General features: G+C 41.2%; 1 protein-coding gene across 1 annotated transcript in view; it reads right to left on the bottom strand.

Annotated features, from left to right (window-relative positions):
- Window positions 1–1,228: 1,228 nt before the first annotated feature.
- BPGM (bisphosphoglycerate mutase) overlaps window positions 1,229–19,620 on the bottom strand; it is a 66,997-nt gene continuing 48,605 nt past the window's right edge. The window contains exons 6-7 of the transcript XR_013992595.1: window positions 17,808–17,912; window positions 1,229–1,409 (exon numbers count right to left, since the gene is read on the bottom strand). The gene's annotated coding sequence lies outside the window, so the exon portion shown is untranslated. The remainder of the gene's footprint in view (window positions 1,410–17,807; window positions 17,913–19,620) is intronic.

Below are 19,620 nucleotides of genomic sequence, written 5' to 3'. Positions count from 1 at the left end.
GAAGTTCCTTCACTACAAGTCAGATCTTAACTAAAAGGCTGACACTCTGGCTCTATGGTGGGAAGGCTGTCTGATCATCAACGTCTCCCCAGACCACAGCTACTTCACCACAAAAAGAGAAAACCCAGTCTTAATGCAGTCTCGAGAATATACAAAACTAACATAATACATTAATAACCCATCACCTTTTGTGTTTACTTTCATTCCAGAAGACCCTCCAGGTATTGTCGCAGGCGGGACATTTTCCTGGGGACACGGCCCCTGTGTCCTGGGCAGGAAGGTGGCTGCTTTTGGGGTGACTCCAACACATATCAGGGACAGAAAGCAGTGCATGCATCCAACAGAAACCACAGTGGGGGAATTCTGGTGGTCAGGGTGGAATTACCCAGAAATCTAAGCATTCATCTTCCAGGTCCCATCTCTCCAACCAATCCATACTCAAAGCAGACCATTATGGCTGTGCCAAGACAGATTCCAGACTAAATACTTTCATTTAAAAAGAAGATATTGTTGGCTAGTCCTCCAAGTAATATAGATGTGAGAGGTGTCTGATGAAGCAAAAGGCTTAGAGAGAAATGGTAAGAGATTTGTGCTTGCTGCTTGATTTTTCAAGTACGCGGAAAAGAAATAATTCAGGCATTGTTTGAAGCATTAAAGACAGAAGGACAACTACAGCAGTCGTGCCTCTGGTCTCCCTTGGGACTTCCTTTTTCCCTCTTTCTCACTCCCCCACCCACTCTCCTCTCTCTTGCCTGCCTCCTTTCTTCCCTCCCTTTCTCCCTCTCCTCTTCCTTCTTTCTCCTTTTTTTATTTGATACATATACATCAGAAACTGAACTGTGTTAAGCTTACAAAAATGTATTAGGACATGGCTTCTGCTCTGAACATATCCAATAATCCCCTCTCTCTCTACTCCTTCACTGACCTTAACCAAGCATTCTTCCCCATTTTACCGTTCTCTACTTTTCTTAAACTTTATACAACAGCCTGTATTTGCTGGGGTTCTCCAAAGAAACAGATACAGATGGAGATTATCTATCTATCTATCTATCTATCTATCTATCTATCTATCTATCATGTATCTCTCTATCTCTCTGTGTCTCTATCTCTATTAACAAAATACACATATAGATAGATAGATAGATAGATAGATAGATAGATAGATAGATAGATAGATAGATATTTTTTTGAGAGAGAGAGAGAGATTGATTTTTAGGAATTCACTCACATGATTGTGGGGCTGGTAAGTCCAAAATCTTCAGGACAGGCTGGCAGGCGGAGACCCAGGGAAGCGTTGATGTTGCAGTTCAAGTTCGAAGGCTGCCTGGAGGCAGAAGTCCTTCTTCCTCAGGGAAGCTCAGTCTTTTTCCTCTTAAGACCTTCCAATGATGGGTTGAGGCCCACCTACACTGTGGAGGATAATCGTTTTACTCAAAGTCTACTGACTCAAATGTTAAACACATCTGAAAACCACCTGCACAGTGACATCTAGACTGGTATTTGACCAAACCCCTGGGTACCATGACGTGACCCAGTTGACATAGAATTCCCCATCACACAGCCCCTCCCACCACCATCCCAGGATCCTCCCCAGATTCTTGCTTCTTGTGATTCTTCTCTAATTCCTTACTAGAGAATCACAACAACTCTATGAAGGCTACTTAGATACTATTATTATTATTATTTTCTCTCCACCTGAGAGGTTAGGCATCTTACATGTAGTCCTATAGCTGGTGCATAGTAGGACATGTATTTAAATCCAGTCCATCTGACACAAGAGCCTGTGGTATCAACTCCTGGCCAAGCTGCCTCCTTTAACATACAGGATAGCTATAGCTGTCCCACCCCAAGGGCCAGGGCCAGACTGTCACAGTCCTTAGGCATGAGAGACGGGAGCTGCCGGTTCTGTTGAATCCCATGGGACAACACAGGGGACATTATGGCGGGCACAGCAGAAGGTGCCAGTGAGAACCCCCATGGTATGTCATCACCACAACACACATTCCTCTAGAGCAGAGGGGCAGGCTGACCTAGCCTGGCCCCAGGAAAGGGCTCCCTGAACCCTGCAGGCAGACCACACCAAACCCACTGTGATGGGCAATTCTACAGCCATTTACAATCATTCAGTAGAAGAATGTTTAATGACATGGGCAAATATTCATGATAGACTAAATTAAAAAGCCTAGCAGTTTGTAAACATGAGCTCATTAAAATGTGTATTGCATGTGTTATACATATATAACATAGAAATAAATGCATGTGTATGTATGAGGGTACATACATAGAAAAAAAGACTCAAACGATAGGCTCAGAAATGAAGTCGCATTAGGGGTGATTTTCATTTTATTCTTTTTCCTTTTCTGCACTTTCTAAACTTTTTATAAATAAACATATTTGAAGAAATGTACAGAATAGTATACTTTTATAATGAAACCTATCACTGTATTTTGTCACTAAACATATAAGCACTTTGTAGAAATGTACAAAATAGTGTACTTCTGTGATTCAAAAATGGGCAAACATGAAGACATTTAGATATTAACTCTTTCTGGGCAATTTAATCATTCTATTTTCAATATTAAATCCTCCAAATATCAGGCTCAGACAGATCTATAAGAACATTATTGGTTACAGATGGATGCCAGTCCCTAAAGAGATAAGGTGCTTCGCCCAGAAGGGAGCTTCAGCTCTCCCAAGAGGAATCTAATCTAACAAAGGTGTTTGGCTTGATGACAAGAATTTTCATTGCAAAAATATTTTCCATTCTTTAATCAGAGACTAATCCAGAAGAAACTTCAGAGGCCTGTCATGGTACTTTCCATTTTAAATCTCTACCTCCCTCTCATTTTCATCTCATTAGCATTCCTGTGCTTTGCAAACAGTAAAAAAAAAAAGCTGGGCATGGCAAAAGTCTTTGTCAAACTGTCACCCGTTTTAGTAATCCCTCAAATTGCAATGGTGGGACTGAGTTTTTAACCAGCATCTTAGGACTAATGCAATACATGAGAACTGTCTATTTGGTGAAGACAAAAACATATTCCAATTAATTTTCATGAATCCAAACATTTTGGAAAATCTTTGTGTGAAGTTACTTTCAAAGGCTATACCTATATCCCTTTAAGTGACAATAATAAATAATCATGCCATGTATTGTACTATTTATACATTATCCCATTTATCCTCAAAAAATCTCTAATACTTTGTATTTCCTTCCATAGCACGGAGAAACCAAGGCCCCGAGCTGTAAAGTTACTTGCCAAGAACACATAGCTGGCAAACAGAAAAACAGAACTTCTGGCTCCAAGTGAAGGCTTCCTTCCATCTCACAACATCTACTTCACATCTCTGAAAATGGTTTGGGCTTTTGGAAACAGCTATAAGTCATTGAGGACAAAGTGTTGTAAATCAAGGAGCTCTTTCATCAGTGACTAAGCCAATGAAGACATGTTGAATGTGCGCTGTACATAGAATGGTCCTTATATGTACTGTTGGCATCAAACTGTGTAATGCTAGTCTTTAGTCAAAAACTGAGGTGTCACTTTAATGTAAAAGACTGATGGGGTGTGTGTGTGTGTGTGTGTGTGTTAAACCTGCTCTGAAGGTCTCCATTAATATCCATCTCTTGGAAGGTACCAGGGACTTTTTAGATGTTAGACAATGTATGATCACCCACAGACAAAAGACTAATTTCAGACTTATTTTACAAAGCAGCTATAATCACATTACTGAACAATAACCCGAAACACTGAAAATGATGCTACTGTGTGTTGATTCCTTAACCTGCTACTCAGGACACATGACTATCGAAATCTTGCTATTGTCTCTCATTAATCCAGAGTCAAACTGAGGATTGATATTCGGACACTCTGAATCCCATATTCTATCTGACCTTTTTTATCCTTTTTTTTTAAAATTAAATTTATTGGGGTGACAATTGTTAGTAAATTTACATAGATTTCAGGTGTACAATTCTGTATTACATCGTCTATAAATCCCATTGTGTGTTCACCACCCAGAGTCAGTTCTCCTTCCATCACCATATATTTGATCCCCTTTACCCTCATCACCCACCCCCCACCCCCTTACCCTCTGGTAACCACTAAATTATTGTCTGTGTCTATGACTATCTGACCTTTTAAAATATATTACCTTTGGCTTAAACAGAGTTTTCTTTTTTTCATTGGTTTGGCCCTGCAAAACATTGATATGTCTTACACAGCATTGAGATGTGGTGTGGTGTCTTCCTGGTCAGATCTTCATAATGTTACAGTCTGGCTCGTGACCATTTATATTTTTGAGTGACTTTTCATAGGGCCACTTGACAATTTTGTTCTAAGTATTACACCTGAACTAGAAAGTTCAGTAGACCTTGACTAAAACCAGCAAGATTCTTATAAGCTAAGTAATATCAAATTAGATGGAGTGATATGGACCAAGTAGAAATGATTCTTCTGCATCAATTAACATATGTGATTCCTTGCTACTTCCTAGGAATAAATTTAAATTGAGAGTAACTAGTAAATTTTATGCTAGAGTACTTAAAAATCAAAAGAATAAATAAAAACTGTCATGACTCTTAGTAGCTGAATTCGTTCACGTCTACTCTCCTAGCATCTAAAATTCTAAATCCAGGCAGTATAACAGAGGTTCCCAACTGTATCCTGTGATCAAGTTTTCACTGGCTCAGGGAAAAAAAAAAATGAATGAATATAATAAAATAATATAATATAATATAATATAATATAATATAATATAATATAATATAATATATGTACTGATACATTTATTTATGAATTGGTATATGCAGAGGGTGCCAAAAAAAGTATATGCATTTTAAGAAAGGAAAACTGTATTAAAGTTGTAACACTCAATATATCCCGATAACAAAAGATGAACACAAGTCACGTTTGACTTCTGCAATGACAAGAGGTGCTCAAAGTGGTTACCATCAGCATGCAGACACTTCTGATTATGGCAAACTACTGCCTGAGCAACACTGAGCACAGTGTCCACTTGTATGCCATTTTTTTGGCATGCCCGGTATTAGTTAAGCTAAATAATAATATGTCTCTAACAAACAGCCTCCAATTTCAGTAGCTTAACAAAATAAAGGTGTATTTCTCAGTCCTATCACAATCGCCAAAGGTGAGGACTATTTCATTGGTCATTCTGGGACTTGAGCTCCTTCCACATTCTAGGGGCTCTGCCATCTTCTAGGACATGGGAGAAAAGGGTGGGAAGGCCACACCTGCTCTTAGCCACCTGGTTCAGAGGGGCATGCATCCCTTCTGCTCTTGCACTGGTGAGAATGAGTCACGTGGTCCCGCCCAAATGTCTAGGGGCTGGAAAATGCAGTCCTGCAGCCTGTCATGGAAGGAAGGAACACAGATACTGGCCACGGCCTAGCTGGACTATATCACAAGGTCAAGGCTATCTATTAACCTTTCCTGGAAAGGAGTCTATCTTGTTTTCAGTTTATGTCCTTATCTTGGGTTTTATTTTTAGATGTAAAAGACTCTTTTCTTTTGTGGGAAACTGATGATAAAAGAAGGTAGGATTTTTCTTTTCTTTCAATACTCTTATTTGGCGAAATACAATGTTGTCAACATTTCCTTGGTTCCATGCTCCTTAATTGAAGAAAAAATTATTCTGGCTTATGAATTTTAAAATCTGGTACCACTAGCTTATAGAACAGTTAAATATTAAGAAGGTTTTCCTGGATCTAATGTCTCACATCATAAAACTACTTTTATCTTTGAATGGTACAGCATTTGGCCTAAAGTACTTAGTTTTTTGGTTTTGTTTTTTTCTAAATCTTTTTATTGTGGGAAAATATTATAACATAAATTGTACTATCTTAACCATTTTTAACTGTATAGTTCAGTGGTATTAACATTCACAATGTTGTGTGACCACCACCATCATCTATTTCCAGAACTTTTTTCATCTTGCAAAACTGAAACTCCACCCATTAAACATTAAGGCCCAATTTCCCCCTTCCTCCCAGGTCCCAGCAACCACCATTCTACTTCCTGTCTCTATGATTTTGGCTACTCTAAGTACCTCATACTTCATATAAGTGGAATTACGCCATATTTATCTTTTTGTGACTGGCTTATTTTACCTAGCATAATGTCTCAAGTTTTATCCATGCTGTAGCATGTGTCAGAATTTCTTTCCTTTTCCAAGGCTGGATAACATTGCATTGTATGTATACACCACATTTTGTTTATCTATTCATCTATCAATTGACACTTGGGTTGCTTTCATATTTTAGCTATTGTGAATAACGCTGCACCTGGGTATGCAAATATCTCTTGAACATCCTGCTTTTAATTATTTTTGGTTTACACCCAGAAGTAGAATTGGTGGATCATTCGGTAATTCTATTTTTAATTTTTGGAAAACCACCATACTCTTCCACAGCTGCTGTACCATTTTACATTCCCACCAATAGTGCACAAGAGTTCCAATTTCTCCACATCCTTGCCACACTTGCTATTTTGATTTTCTTGTTTGTTTTTTTACAGTAGCCACACTAAAGGGTGTGAGGTAGTATCTCACTGTGGTTTTGATTTGCATTTTCCTGATGATTGGTGTTGAGCATCTTTTCATGTGCTTGTTTGGCCATTTGTATCTTCTTTGAAGAAATGTCTATTCAAGTCCTTTGCCCATTTTTGAATTGAGTTGGGTCTCTTGTTGTTGAGTTTTGCGAGTTCTCTATATATTCTGAGTATTAATCCCTTATCAGATATATGATTTGCAAATATTTTCTCCCCTTATGTGGATTGCCTTTCTACTTGTTGATAGGGAATTTTGTGGCACAAATTTTTAAATATTCATGAAGCTCAATCTGTCTATTTTTTCTTTTCTTGCCCATGCCTTCAGTGTCATATCCAAGAAATCACTGCCAAATCCAATGCCCTATGTTTTTGCCCTATGTTTTCTTCTAAGAGTTTTACAGTTTTAGGTCTTACATTTAGGTCTTTGATCCATTTTGAGTTAATTTTTATATATGGTATTAAGTAAGGGTACTTACCTAACCGAGGTCTCTTTGAAATTACAAAACATTTTTCTGATATACCTTCTACAAACTCCAACAGCTACATTAAGTGCAGGAGGAGGCCCCCACCCCACTCCACTCCCAAAAAAGAAAGAAAGAGAAAGAAAAGAAAAATCCTTACTTTTTAAAATTTTTTTTAATTTTTAGGAATAATCACATCTTTCTAGCATTCTCCATTGAAACCATCAAATGGCACAATTTCAGCAAAATCTTATTTGCAAAAGCTTTCCTAATAAATATCATTGCTTCAGTACAAGCAGCTGTTACTGTTGAAAATGTTTCTGGTCATGTTACTATCCTCTGCTAAACTGCTTCCTCTGGTATGGTCTTCACCTGTCATTACAGAAATGTGCTGTGGTCCCTCTATGCCCAGGGAGTCTACAATTTAGTCTCTACCACCAGAAATGCCCTCCTGAGAGGGGCACAGATCAGTGCTGCACAGTTCTCAGCACGTAGAAGACGCTCAATACATGTGGAATGAAGGATGGAAATCTTTTTATAGTCTTGACTGGTTGAATATTATGTTCTTTGCTGTTGGTTTTGTTTTTTCCTGTCCCTTTACTGTTTATATTTATAACTCTGTAAATTGCTTTTCTATTCAAAACAGTCATGAGTACATTCCCATTCAATCGCTTACAACCTTCCCTAAAAATCAAGCTTTTTTGTTTTGGTCTGCTGGTTTAAAGATTTGTTGAATCCAACCTGGGTAGGGTAACAATTTATAACGCTTCTTTTCATTTCCCAAAGATCATTGATCTGTCTCTGAATTGGATCATAGAAAACAATGTACACACTTCAGCTACTCATTCATTTCTTTCTACTCCCCGAACACAATAAAAATAATAGCTCTCATGTTTTACGAGACTTCTGTGTGCCAGAAAAAATGTTGGATGCTCGATACACACATTTTATCTCATTCAATACTCACTGCAACTCTGTGAGTGGGTATTATTAGCCCCGATTTATACGTAAGTCATCTGAGATTCAGCAAATTGCTCCTCAATAATTACAAGCATAGAATTACTTTCATAACTTCTTGAAACTGTCCCCATGGCACTTATCATATACTATAGTGTGGCTTTGGGGTTTGGTGGATGTGAGTTTGAACCCTGGCACTGCCGCTCACTTTGACAGGACTTTTGGCAAATTGCTTACACTGTCCTAGGACTGTCCCCGTGGGGGTGCGGGATGTGCCAGTGGAGACCAGCATTCCGACTGGTCAGTACTGAGGACATAAGGTAGGTGCTACCCGGGAGTGTCTAGTTCTGGGTCAGTGCCTCCCTTCTCTACTCTGGGAAGGCCAAGTTCACAAACTCCCCAGTCTCAATACCTCCAAGAAACCTCTTACTGGGAGTTGGCTTTTGGTCATGATTCCTTAAGAACAGCTTAAGTCCTAAGAGGACATGAACTTCTAACGCTTCCTGAATAGTTCTCAATACTTTCCAGAATGGATTTCCAGGGCCCACCTCAAATGAAATGCTTTGGCAAGGAGGTTCTATGGATCCTCAATGTTAAATAGCAATCAGTTTAGCATGTCCACCTGCTTATTAGCAAAGGGACCTCTTTCCTGAGTAGTTACCCGTGTATTATGAGTGTATCCCAGGCTCCTGGACCCTTGGCAACATTCAAAGTATTACCATATAGTGTTTACTAAGGTGACCTAGGAAAATTTAGCCATTATTTACAAAGAAGAAGAAGAGGAAGGAAGAGGAGGGGGAGGGGGAGGAACAGAAGGAGGAAGAGGAGGAGAAGCAGAAAAGGAAGGAAGGAAGGAAGGAAGGGAGGAAGGAAGGAAGGAAGAAAAAAGTGTCGAATGAGTTAGCAGAAAGCTTTAGCAAAAGGCTCTCGGGAAGTTTTTAGTCCTCCATCAGAAAGGTCTCTGTGGCAACATTACTCCTGTAGGTTCTTGGTTGTAAATATTTAAAAGTCTTAGCACAGATAATGCCAAATTTGTCTACCAGCTTTGCAAATAATACTACCTATTATTTTTCCATTTAGAACTACACATTTCCTAATTTATACATGCCCCACATCAAGCTGCTCCAGCCTTATAGAGGCTTGGCTGCTCCCCAGGGTGGCGACCTCAAGTGAGTCAGCTGCAAAGAAGACTGATGTTTTTATTTGCAGTTTGTTCTCAGTCCTTGACCTCAGAGAAATGGCTTTTGTGAGAGGCTAGGACTCTGCTAGAGGAAGCAGTGGGGAGGGGGCAGCTGTTCCTGGAACTAGCTCATCCTGGGCACCTTCTGACCTATTCCAGGGGGCCTATGAAAGGTCAAGGTCTCCTTTTTCATGAAGCCTTGCTCTCACTCTAATAATACTTGGGACCATGTACATATGCACCAGCATTAACACTTTTTTTGTGGGGGGGGGGGCGCAATAGATAAAAGAGAACCAAATTCACCTTTGCCTAAGGCCTCTAGGATTTTCAAGCTTTTTCTCACCCAGTCTTCCTTACGCTTACTTGCCAACACCCTGAACACTAGTGACTTAGAAGGGGGAGCAAGGCTGTCATCAAACTCTATTTCTCTACATGGAACAACTTCTATCGAGAAGGGATCAGAGACAAAAGACAGAGCTAATCCTCGTTTGCAAGCACGGGGATGGACCATATCAGTGGTTCTAAAACATGAGCCTGAAAATGATCTTAGCTGCTGGTGAAACTGCAGGTTCTGGGGCCCATTCCCAGTGATTCCCGATTATTAGTTCCAATTCCCCCGCAGGTGGCTTCTAGGTAGTTCCTGGGGTAACCCTGGTGATCGTGTAGTCCACGTCAGCTGATACATCCTGAAATTTTATACTTCTTTGATACCCTCTGTTTCTGGGCTGGGGCCAAAGAGCCAGTCATCCTCAACTCCTCAGCCAATCACTGCCTCACTGCTGTTCAATGTACCATGGGCTTCCTGGTCAAATGCCTGACCACACGGTCTTCTGCAATAATAACTCAGAGTTCCTGTGTTCTTCTTCCTCTGTCGTCAGAAGCACCCCAAGAGCAAGGCAAAGAGAAACAAGAGAAGCTGGTGTTCAGCTGAGTGAAAAAGCTTTGTCATCCATTTTTCTCCCACCACTGGCCTGTGTCCCGATCCTTCTTCTCTTCTAACCGGCACACTTGTCATTTCTCACATTTGTTAATAAACAGAAGCACAATCACATCTGCACTAAGCAGAACTTTCAAGAGGATCTGGTCCCACCTCCTAACTTCCCAGATAAGGAAACTAAAGGAGTGACTTGCCCTTTATGGGACTTGTCCAAAGTCACACCGCCAGCAGGGGCAATGGTAGGATTCAAACTTCCGCTTGTAACCAGCATGTTCCACAGGGTATAGATTTGATGAGAAAGCCATGCTAGGAGTGGCAGACAGACTGGCATGACTACATTGGGAAGACATACATAGAGTTCAGGGTCAAGGCTATCCTGATGCTATTTTGGTAATTTTGTACTTCGGTCAGTTTGTAGGTGACAAAGAGGCCAAGCCGCATGCTGTCTTGACTATTTGGAAGCATTCATTGTATCAGAGAGGGGATTAGAACCCAGATGGTTGCAGTATTTGTCTTCTTTCACTTCGTTCTTTCCCAGCATGGGTAGGACAGGGAGCCCTAGTCCGCTCCAGCAGCCTGGGGTTCTACTTCCACCTCTGCCTCCTCCTAACTGTGCTGGGCACAGAACTTCCCTTCTCTGGGCTCCATTTCTTCACCTGTAAATCGGGAAGAGGACTGATGGCTGAGCAGGATGCTTCTAGTTCTAAGATGGGATGTGTGTCCGACTGATGAGCTGGCAGGGGGATTTCTGTAGATCTCTGTACGGCTGAAACTGATGGGCAGTTTCTTGGTCACTTGCATTTCCACGGTTTTGTGTCAATTCATATCTCTACCCTCATGAATGGGGAGAACCTTTAGAGCCCTTGTAACTCCCCTCAGTGTCTAGAGCAGTGTTTTGTCAATGACAGGCATTAGTAAATATTGTGGAGTGCCTGTGTATAAGGCCAGAGCTGGCTGTGGACCACCAGAATCTTGACAAGGCTGCCCCTCTGTAGAGCTGCTGTCACTTTCTTCCCACCCAAGAAGCCATCTGGAGTTTAGGGGGCCAAAGGATTCAACGAACAGATCTGAGTGACCCCACAACCCTGTCATGTCACGGTGACTAGACAAGAAGACAGCCTATCTCCCTGACTCTGTCAGGCTGCCCCTCCCAGCCTGCACAGATATCTGGCTAGAGGCCAAGTACCGGTCCTCTTGCTTCTTGCTTGGGTTGTCTATGGTGCCTCAGGCTTCCTTTGATAAAACAAAAAGTGTTCAGTCTCTTAAAAGTATCCTCTGTCTCCATCCTTGACAAAAAAGTGCCTTCATCACCAGTGATTCATCCATTCCAGCTCTTCTCCACTATCCACATCTCCATCCTTCTGGGGTTCCATCCTGGTTTCATAAAGCTGCTGAGCGAGTGGGCCCCACAATGATGTCCTGTGATGACTATGTGAGAGGAAATGGACATAAACTGCCACCTGGGAGATATGTCTAGTCAGACCTTCCATCTTCCTAATAGATGGCATAACAGTTGGGCTTATGAAAGCCAAACATCCATCCTCCTGGAAGGTTCTGGAGGCTGTATCACCCAGAGGCTCAGGGTTGTTCTAAGCAAGTCTCTGAACTTTGGATTTCTGATGTCTTATTCAGTAGTAAGAAACGGATGGGCCAATGAGTTTGGCTTAACTCAGTGACCCAGATCCCACCACTGACTCTAACTTAGTGAATGTCCATGGAAATATTCAAAAGGAAAACAGAAGAGAGGATGTGCTTTAGCTTTTTTCAAGCTATTGCACTACCCCAAGGCAATTTGGAATACTGACATTGATTTTGTCCTGAGATGTGTGAAGGAAGACTTATGAAGATCAGTGTCCAAGGCTAACTGTATAAACCCCAATAAATCATTTGCCCTAAAGGAAAAATCAGTTCATACTTCTTCTGTGCTTTCATTAACCTAATGTCCAGGTCAAATTCCACTTCAACAAATAGCTTTATACACATGCAAGTTTTCAATGTCCTCCTATGGTAGATGGTGTGACAAGCTCTCAGAGGCCTCTTTCATAAGGGCACTAATCCCATTCATGGGGGCTCCACCCTCATGACCTAATCACCTCCCAAAGGCCCCACATCCAAATACCATCACATTGGGCAATAGGATTTAAAATACAAATTTGGGGGAACACCAACATCTAGTACATAGCAAGTCATTTTGTTCAACAAACTAATTATGTTCCATTTTTAGATAGAACACGTTTCTTTCTCACAAAAGTAACCAGTTGATGGCACTGACCTTACAAGAAGAAAAGATCAGAGTTCAGTGTAGTTATGTCTGACCTCAGGGCTCTCTTGGTCTCCAGAAAGCAGAAATTCCTTTTCATTCCTCTTTTATCTCTTTTCACACCCCAAATCTCATTAACATACCTAAAATCCAGAATAACTCAACCGCACACTTGTGTCTGGGTGTCACAGGGCTTTCCTCTACTGAAAGGCTGAGCTCAAATCGCTTTAATTCCTTACTCCTTTAAGACTATGCAACGATGCCTGGTGGTGAATGGTTTATACATTCCACCAAAACAAGCCAACAGAAAATTGAATGAAGTTGGCCCATTTCTTTTGTGGTATGGATTCCACCCCTAGAGAAGGAAGGAATTTCGCCTCGAGACTGCCTTCATACTCAAGCTTGGAATTTCCAGCCCGCTAGCCTGTCCTGCAAGTTCTGGACTTGCCTGTTCTCAAAATCACGTAAGTTCATTCCTTAAAATAAATTTGTCTCTGTTTCTTTGTCTTTGGAGAACCCAGATCAGTACACTATATGTTTATTAAAAGTTTATTACACTACCGACATAATAGCAAGAAAAGGAATATGACGAATGGGGCGGAGGCTGGGTAGAAAAAGGAAAATGGCTGAAAATAAGTGGGTAGGTAGACAGAGATTGAAAGACTAGGAAAGAAACTGCATGCCACAATTTTTAAAATAATGATTTCTACATTTATTATGCACCTGGGTACCATATGTGCATTGACATATTTTACTGTAATTGGATATCCTTAAATTTTAGAGATTCCCATGTAAATATCAAACTTTAAAGTAGAATGAGATTAAGATATCAAAAAAAGGATTTAGGCCAACATAAAGCACATACAATAAAGTGTATTTATATTTTATAGGGGATTTTCTGGAATCTTTAGAATCTTTGGGGACTGGATTAAGTCCCTGGGATTCCTAAGCCCTTAGGAGTCCTCGAACTATTTTCAGTATTTTTAAAAGCCTCATTGAAGTTCTACCCCACCTGCTAAGCCTGCAGAGGCTCATTAAACTGTCAAATTTTGTTTGTTTGGAGCTAGAGTTCTATTAACCTAGTATGATGACATTGGTTATCCTTTGCTGCTCAATAACTCTATTTGGTAACAGTCCATATCTTTGATTAATTTTTTTTTAAGATGCAAACATAGCTCAACTAATTAACAAATAGAAGATTTATTAGCAAAACCTTTGGAGACAAAGGGGGCTCAAGAGGTAGAGAAAAGGAGGGAGGTAACGAGAGGAGGTTCTGGGAATGAACAGGCAGAGCTACTCAGGTTGGATGATTGGCTATAGCCTTCAAGGCCCGCAAGCTTAGTGAAGTCACCTGAGAAGCTCATCCACCACTGGGCTCATAGTGGCCAAATGGTAAGTGCCTTGGGATTGCGCCCTGACCTGGACTCAAGTTCACACACACAAGTGACACTAGTGAGATGGCTCAGAGAAGCCACCTCAGCAAGCCCGGGGTCCAAGTGGGAGGGAATGTGCTGGAACAGCAATGGCAGCAGTACTGCTCGTGAAGTCTTAACTGTAGGAGTTTGGAAGCCAGAACCCTCAGTCCAGACTGCCCAACTTTGAGTCCCAGCTCTGGGACCTCTTTGTGCCTCAGTTTCCTCATTGGTAAGATGATGATGATGTGTTCTAGAGGTGTTATAAGGACCAAGAAATTGAACATAGAAAGCACCTAGAAGAGTGCCAGGAACAGAGGAAGCCTCCAATAAAACTGGGCTCTTGCTATATGTCAGGCATCGTGCCAAGCACTTTGTGTACACTTTCTCCCAGTCCCTCAAGGTAGGTACTATTATTATCTCCATTTTGCAGATGAGAAAAAGTGATGTTTAGAGAGTTCAAGGAACTTGTCCAAAATCATCCAGCTCATCAGTGGCAGAAGCTGGAATCAGGCAAAGCCTTGATATTGCCCTAACTGTCCACTGCCTGCCCCTGTGGGGTGAAGAGTGTGACTGTGGTGGGGACACCAAATGAACTCACTCACTGTGTCCCTTCGGTCAAGTTATCCAGGCTTCCCAAGTTTCCATCATCTGTTAAACCAGAGGGTTGTGTCCCAGTCTTGGTAACATATTATGGTTATGTATGATGTTATCATTGGGAAAAGCAAGGTGAGGGCTACCCAGCAAGCCTCTGCACCAATTCTGCAACTCCTTTGAGACTTTTTAAATGATTTCAAAATAGAAAAAAAAAAAAAAAACACTGTCAGGATATGCTACTTGGCCTTTTCCTTGGTGTCAGGTACTATGTTTTGCACATAAAAGGAGTTCAATAAATGCTTCTTGATGTGATTTGATTTCTAGAAAGTGAAAGGTGATCAGTACTGGGCAGATTGCTCTGTGGGGATTTCTCTAGAACGTCTCTTGATTTAAATAGTAAAAACGAATCATTTGGGTGATGGAAACATTCTATTTTTTAAAATAACATTTGCATGGTATTAAAATTTTATATTAAAAAAGCCTACCACATTGACAGACTGAAAAATAAAAATCATGTCATCATATCAACAGATGCAGAAAAAGAATCTGGCAAAATCCAACACCCATTCACAATAAAAAAAATTCTCAGTAAACTGGAACTGGAGGGAAACTTTCTCAAGTTGCTAAAGACTATCTACAAAAATCCTACAGCTCACATTACACTTAATGTTGAGAAACTCAAAGCTTTCCCAGGTAAGATCAGGTACAGAGCAAACATGTCTCTTCTCATCACTCCTTTTCAAACATCCTCAATAAATGGAGAGCTAGCCTATGTTCATGGACAGAGAGATTCAATATTATCAAGATGTCAGTTCTTCCCAACTTGATCTATAGACCCAATGCAATCCCAATCAAACTCCCAGCAATTATTTTAGGGATAGCAACAAACTAATTTAAAGTTTATATGGAGAGGCAAACAACCCAGAAGAGCGAACACAATATTGAAGGGAAAGAACAAAGTTGGAAGACTGATGTTACCTGACTTCAAGACTTACTATAAAGTCATCAAGACAGCATGGCATTGGTGGAAGAATAGACAAATAGATCAACAGAAGAGAACAGAGAACCCAGAAACAGACCTCCATAAATATAGTCAACTGGTCTTTGACAAAGGAGCAAAGGCAATACAACAAAGATAGTTTCTTCACCAAATGGTATTGGAACAACTGGACATCCACATGCCAAGAAATGAATCTAGACAGAGACCTTACATCCTTCACAAAAATTAACTCAAAATGGATCACAGCCCTAAATGTAAAACACGAAACTAAAACTCCTAGAAGATAACACAGGAGAAAACCTAAATGACCTGGGCCATGGTGATGGCTCTTTAGATATAACGTCAAAGTCACAATCTATGAAAGAAATAATTAAAAAGCTAAACTTCATTAAAATTTAAAACTTCTGCTCTGTGGAAGACAACGTCAAGAGAATTAGAAGACAACCCACAGATTAGGAGAAAATATTCACAAAAGACGTCACCTCATAAAGGGCTGTTATCTAAAATACACAAAGAACTCTTCAAAATCAACAATAAGGGGAAAAAAACTGATTAAAAAATGGGCCAAAGACCTTAGCGGACATCTCACCAAAGAAGACATACAGATGGCAAATAAACATATGAAAAGATGCTGAACATCATATGTTACCAGGGAAATGCAAATTAAAACAAGATACTACTTCATACCTATTATACTGGCCCAAATCCAGAACACTGATAACAGTAAATGCTGGTGAGAATGTGATGCGACAGCAACTCTCATACATTGCTGGTGAGAATAGAAAATGGTACAGGTCGTTTGGAAGACAGTTTCGTGGTTTCTTGCAAAACTAAACATACTCTAACCATATGATCCAGAAATTGTGCTTCTCGATATTTACCCAAAGGAGTTGAAGATGTAGGTCTGTACGAAAACCTGCACACAGATGTTTACAGCAGCTTTATTCATAATTGCCCAAACTTGGAAGCCACCAAGATATAATGTCCTTCAACAGGTGAACAGCTAAACTATGATACATCCAGACAATGGAATATTATTCAGCACTAAAAAGAAATGAGCTACCAGGTCATGAAAAGACATGGAGGAAACTTAAATGAATATTACTAAGGGAAAGAAACCAATCTGAGAAGGCTACATACTATATGTTTCTAATTCGATGACTTTCTGGAAAAGGCAAAACTGTGGAGACTATAAAAAGATCAGTGGTTGCCAAGGCTTGGGGAGGGGCAGGAGAGACGAAGAGACAGAGCACAGAGGATTTTTAGGGCAATGAAAAGACTGCATGATATTATACTGACGTATATATGTCATTATACATTTGTCCAAATTGTGATACTCAATATATACCGATAACAAAAGATGAATACAAGTCACATTTGACTTCTGCCATGACAAGAGGTGCTCAAGTGGTTACCATCAGCATCCAGACACTTCTGTTTATGGTGAACTACTGCTTGAGCATAGATAAGGTCTCTTAAAATGTATATACATTTTTTGTCACCCCCGGTGTGTGTGTGTGTGTGTGTGTGTGTGTGTGTGTGTGTATGTATGAGGTAAAAATTATTGCACATTCCTTTCAAGTGTGTTGTGAACCTAAAACTGCTCTTTAAAAAAGTCTTTAAAAAGAAAAGCAACCTAGAGTACTGAAGGCAGGGATGGCAAAGGGCCCTTCCCGGGGTAGGACCACTGTATGCGATGAAACAAGCCTTTCCCATCAGACACTCTCCCTGCAGAGGCAGAGGTCCTGTGCACCCTTGATCCAGGGCCTGGCTGCCAGTCACAATGCCCTGTTTCATTTCCCTTTAGACCCTGCCTCCCTGTCAAACTTCTACCCTTGACGCAATCGTTGCGGCCTTCAGGAGCAGCTGGAATCCTTTCTGCCAGGTGTATTTTGTCTGATCATGCTTGGTCAATGTGGAGGTGAACACAGAACTAAAAGGCTCTGTGTGTCATGGGGAGCTGTGAAAACCGGGGCCAGGCAGGTGGGCTCCAAGCACTCGTCCCAGAAAGAGCAACAAAGGGATTCTTTCAAAAGCCTGATGTTTTCCGTTTGGTTTTACACTCGTAGGCTACCAGGACTTTTTTCTAGATGGAGAGATCTATGCATGTCCCTTTCCTGGTTACACAACAATGGAGCGGCAGTAGCAGACCTCAGTCAAGGGCTCTGTGCCTCAGTTTAGCCACCTGTTATACATAAACTCCACTCTGTAGGAACCACGTCATTTATGCAGTGGGGAGAGAGAGTGTGGGAGGAAAATGGAATACAAATGAAGGACTTCTTTTTTCTTACTTTAATCGATGGCCGGAATGTCAAGAGCAGGCCATTTTTAAACCACTGCAGACAGAGGGAAACCAGTGACATGATGCCAGCGAGGCTTGGGACCTGAACAGAAACAACGGACGTGGTTCTATCTTGGTCCCCTCACAAATCGTACTCACTGGGAGCTGCTCGTCAAGGCCAGGCCTCCTGGGCCATCCTGGGCGTCAGATGGAAATGATTTGGGCACATCCGATATGGCCTGAATTTGATCTTTTGGGTAAGATCTGCAAAAGAAAAGGAGAAGAAAGAAGTCCCCTGAAAAACTGTGCATACTGAAAGCTTGATATTTAATGCTCACCCCTTAGAGCTGTATTCCTAACTCTGGGTTTGTAAGACACAACATGTTTTTTCCCCTAATCCTTTCCAAAAATGCATTCCATAAATTGTTAGCGTCCCTGCCAATGGCCCCAGTAAACTCACATACCAGCTTTAAAGTCAACCCCATTTAAACCAACGCATCAGTCCTTTGAGTTAAGAGGATATTATTTCCAGATTCCTATAGCTGCTAGCTTCTTTGTAAAGTTGCAAATGATCGTCTTTCTTTGTTGCTGTTAATTTTTAGAGGGAAATAGATACGGTGGCAGTAATGCATGTGTTCAGTAGCTGCGACATCCTCCCAGACCCTTCAGCACACCCTCAGTTACCCTGACACCCCACCAGCACCTTCTTGCTCTCCTGGCTCTCTCCTAAGAGCTCAAAACTGTCCCTGTTCAGAACGGCCAAGAGGTTCCCACATATGATATTATGTCATTGCTCTTATTATTTGTTTTATAATAGAGAGGTAGCGAAATTTGGTGGTTTCACACATGGGGTCCAGAGCCAAACTGCCTTGGTTTGAAACCCAAGTCTCCCCCCTGTAGCTGCGTGACCCTGAGTAATTTGCTTAACCACTCTGTGCCTCAGTTTCCTTATCTATAAAATGGGAATGATAATAGTACCGACTTCACACACTAATATGGAAAAAGTGGTTAAGCATAGTCTGCACAGAAGTTCGACACAAGTGCTAGTCACTATTCCACAATTTTTCTCAGTAAGGCTTTCAGCCATCGGGGACTGCTCTGAAGACTTCCAACCACCAACACGGAAAATGTCTAGAAGAAGCTGGGGACAAGTTAACATGCATGCCGAGAACACAAGGAGACGTGCCTAGTGTCAATGGCTGATGAAGGAGAAAGTCAGACGCTATGGATCAGAGAGGGCCACATAGACTGTCAGGCCCCACCCCTCATCTTACAGCCACTCGTTGATAATCGAGGACAACTGGTGGCAGTCCCTAGTCTCCCAGCGTCCCATCCCCAGACCAAGTTCTTCCCATTGCCCCGTGGTGTTTCCATAGGGGGGAGCTGTCATTCCCGGCACAGGTCCTCGTCACACCTAGAGTCTGATTCCCTCACCACATGGGTCTCCCTGTCTGAGTTTTCTCTGCTCTGATCCCCTTTATATCTCTTTGCCAGAATAGTTTTGCTTCAACTATAATTTCCTCTTGCCCCACTTCAGTATCTAAGGATCTGCAGGGCTTCCCTCCTGTATGTGATGTGGCTTTGGACGTGCCTCTGATTTTCCTGGAGACTGAAAGAACGAGTTTCATTACTTCTCATTTTTTTATGTCACGTCTTACTCTCTCCAGTGCTTAATAATTTGCTTTCCCAAAAGGTAAGTGTTCAATAAATGCTTATTGCCAACACATGGGACATTGGGACCCTGAAAAGTTTCCTCTGTGTGTGTGTGTGTGTGTGTGTGTGTGTGTATGTGTGTGTGCCTAGATCTATCTATATTATCTGTATCTGTGTCTATATGTGTATCTATATCTCTCCAAAGTTACATGTAGCAGATTCAGGACAAGAGTGCAGATCTCTTGTCTGTTTTCTCTGTATCTGATGGGACTGGCTGTGGACAGATGGTAACTCCACTCAGGTGATACAGAAGGTATGT

This window comes from Rhinolophus hipposideros (genome assembly GCF_964194185.1).
Source record: "Rhinolophus hipposideros genome assembly, chromosome: 25".
NCBI classification, from domain to species: domain Eukaryota; kingdom Metazoa; phylum Chordata; class Mammalia; order Chiroptera; family Rhinolophidae; genus Rhinolophus; species Rhinolophus hipposideros.
The sequence above is the reverse complement of the archived record's forward strand: the minus strand, read 5'-3'. Positions and strand labels throughout refer to the sequence as shown.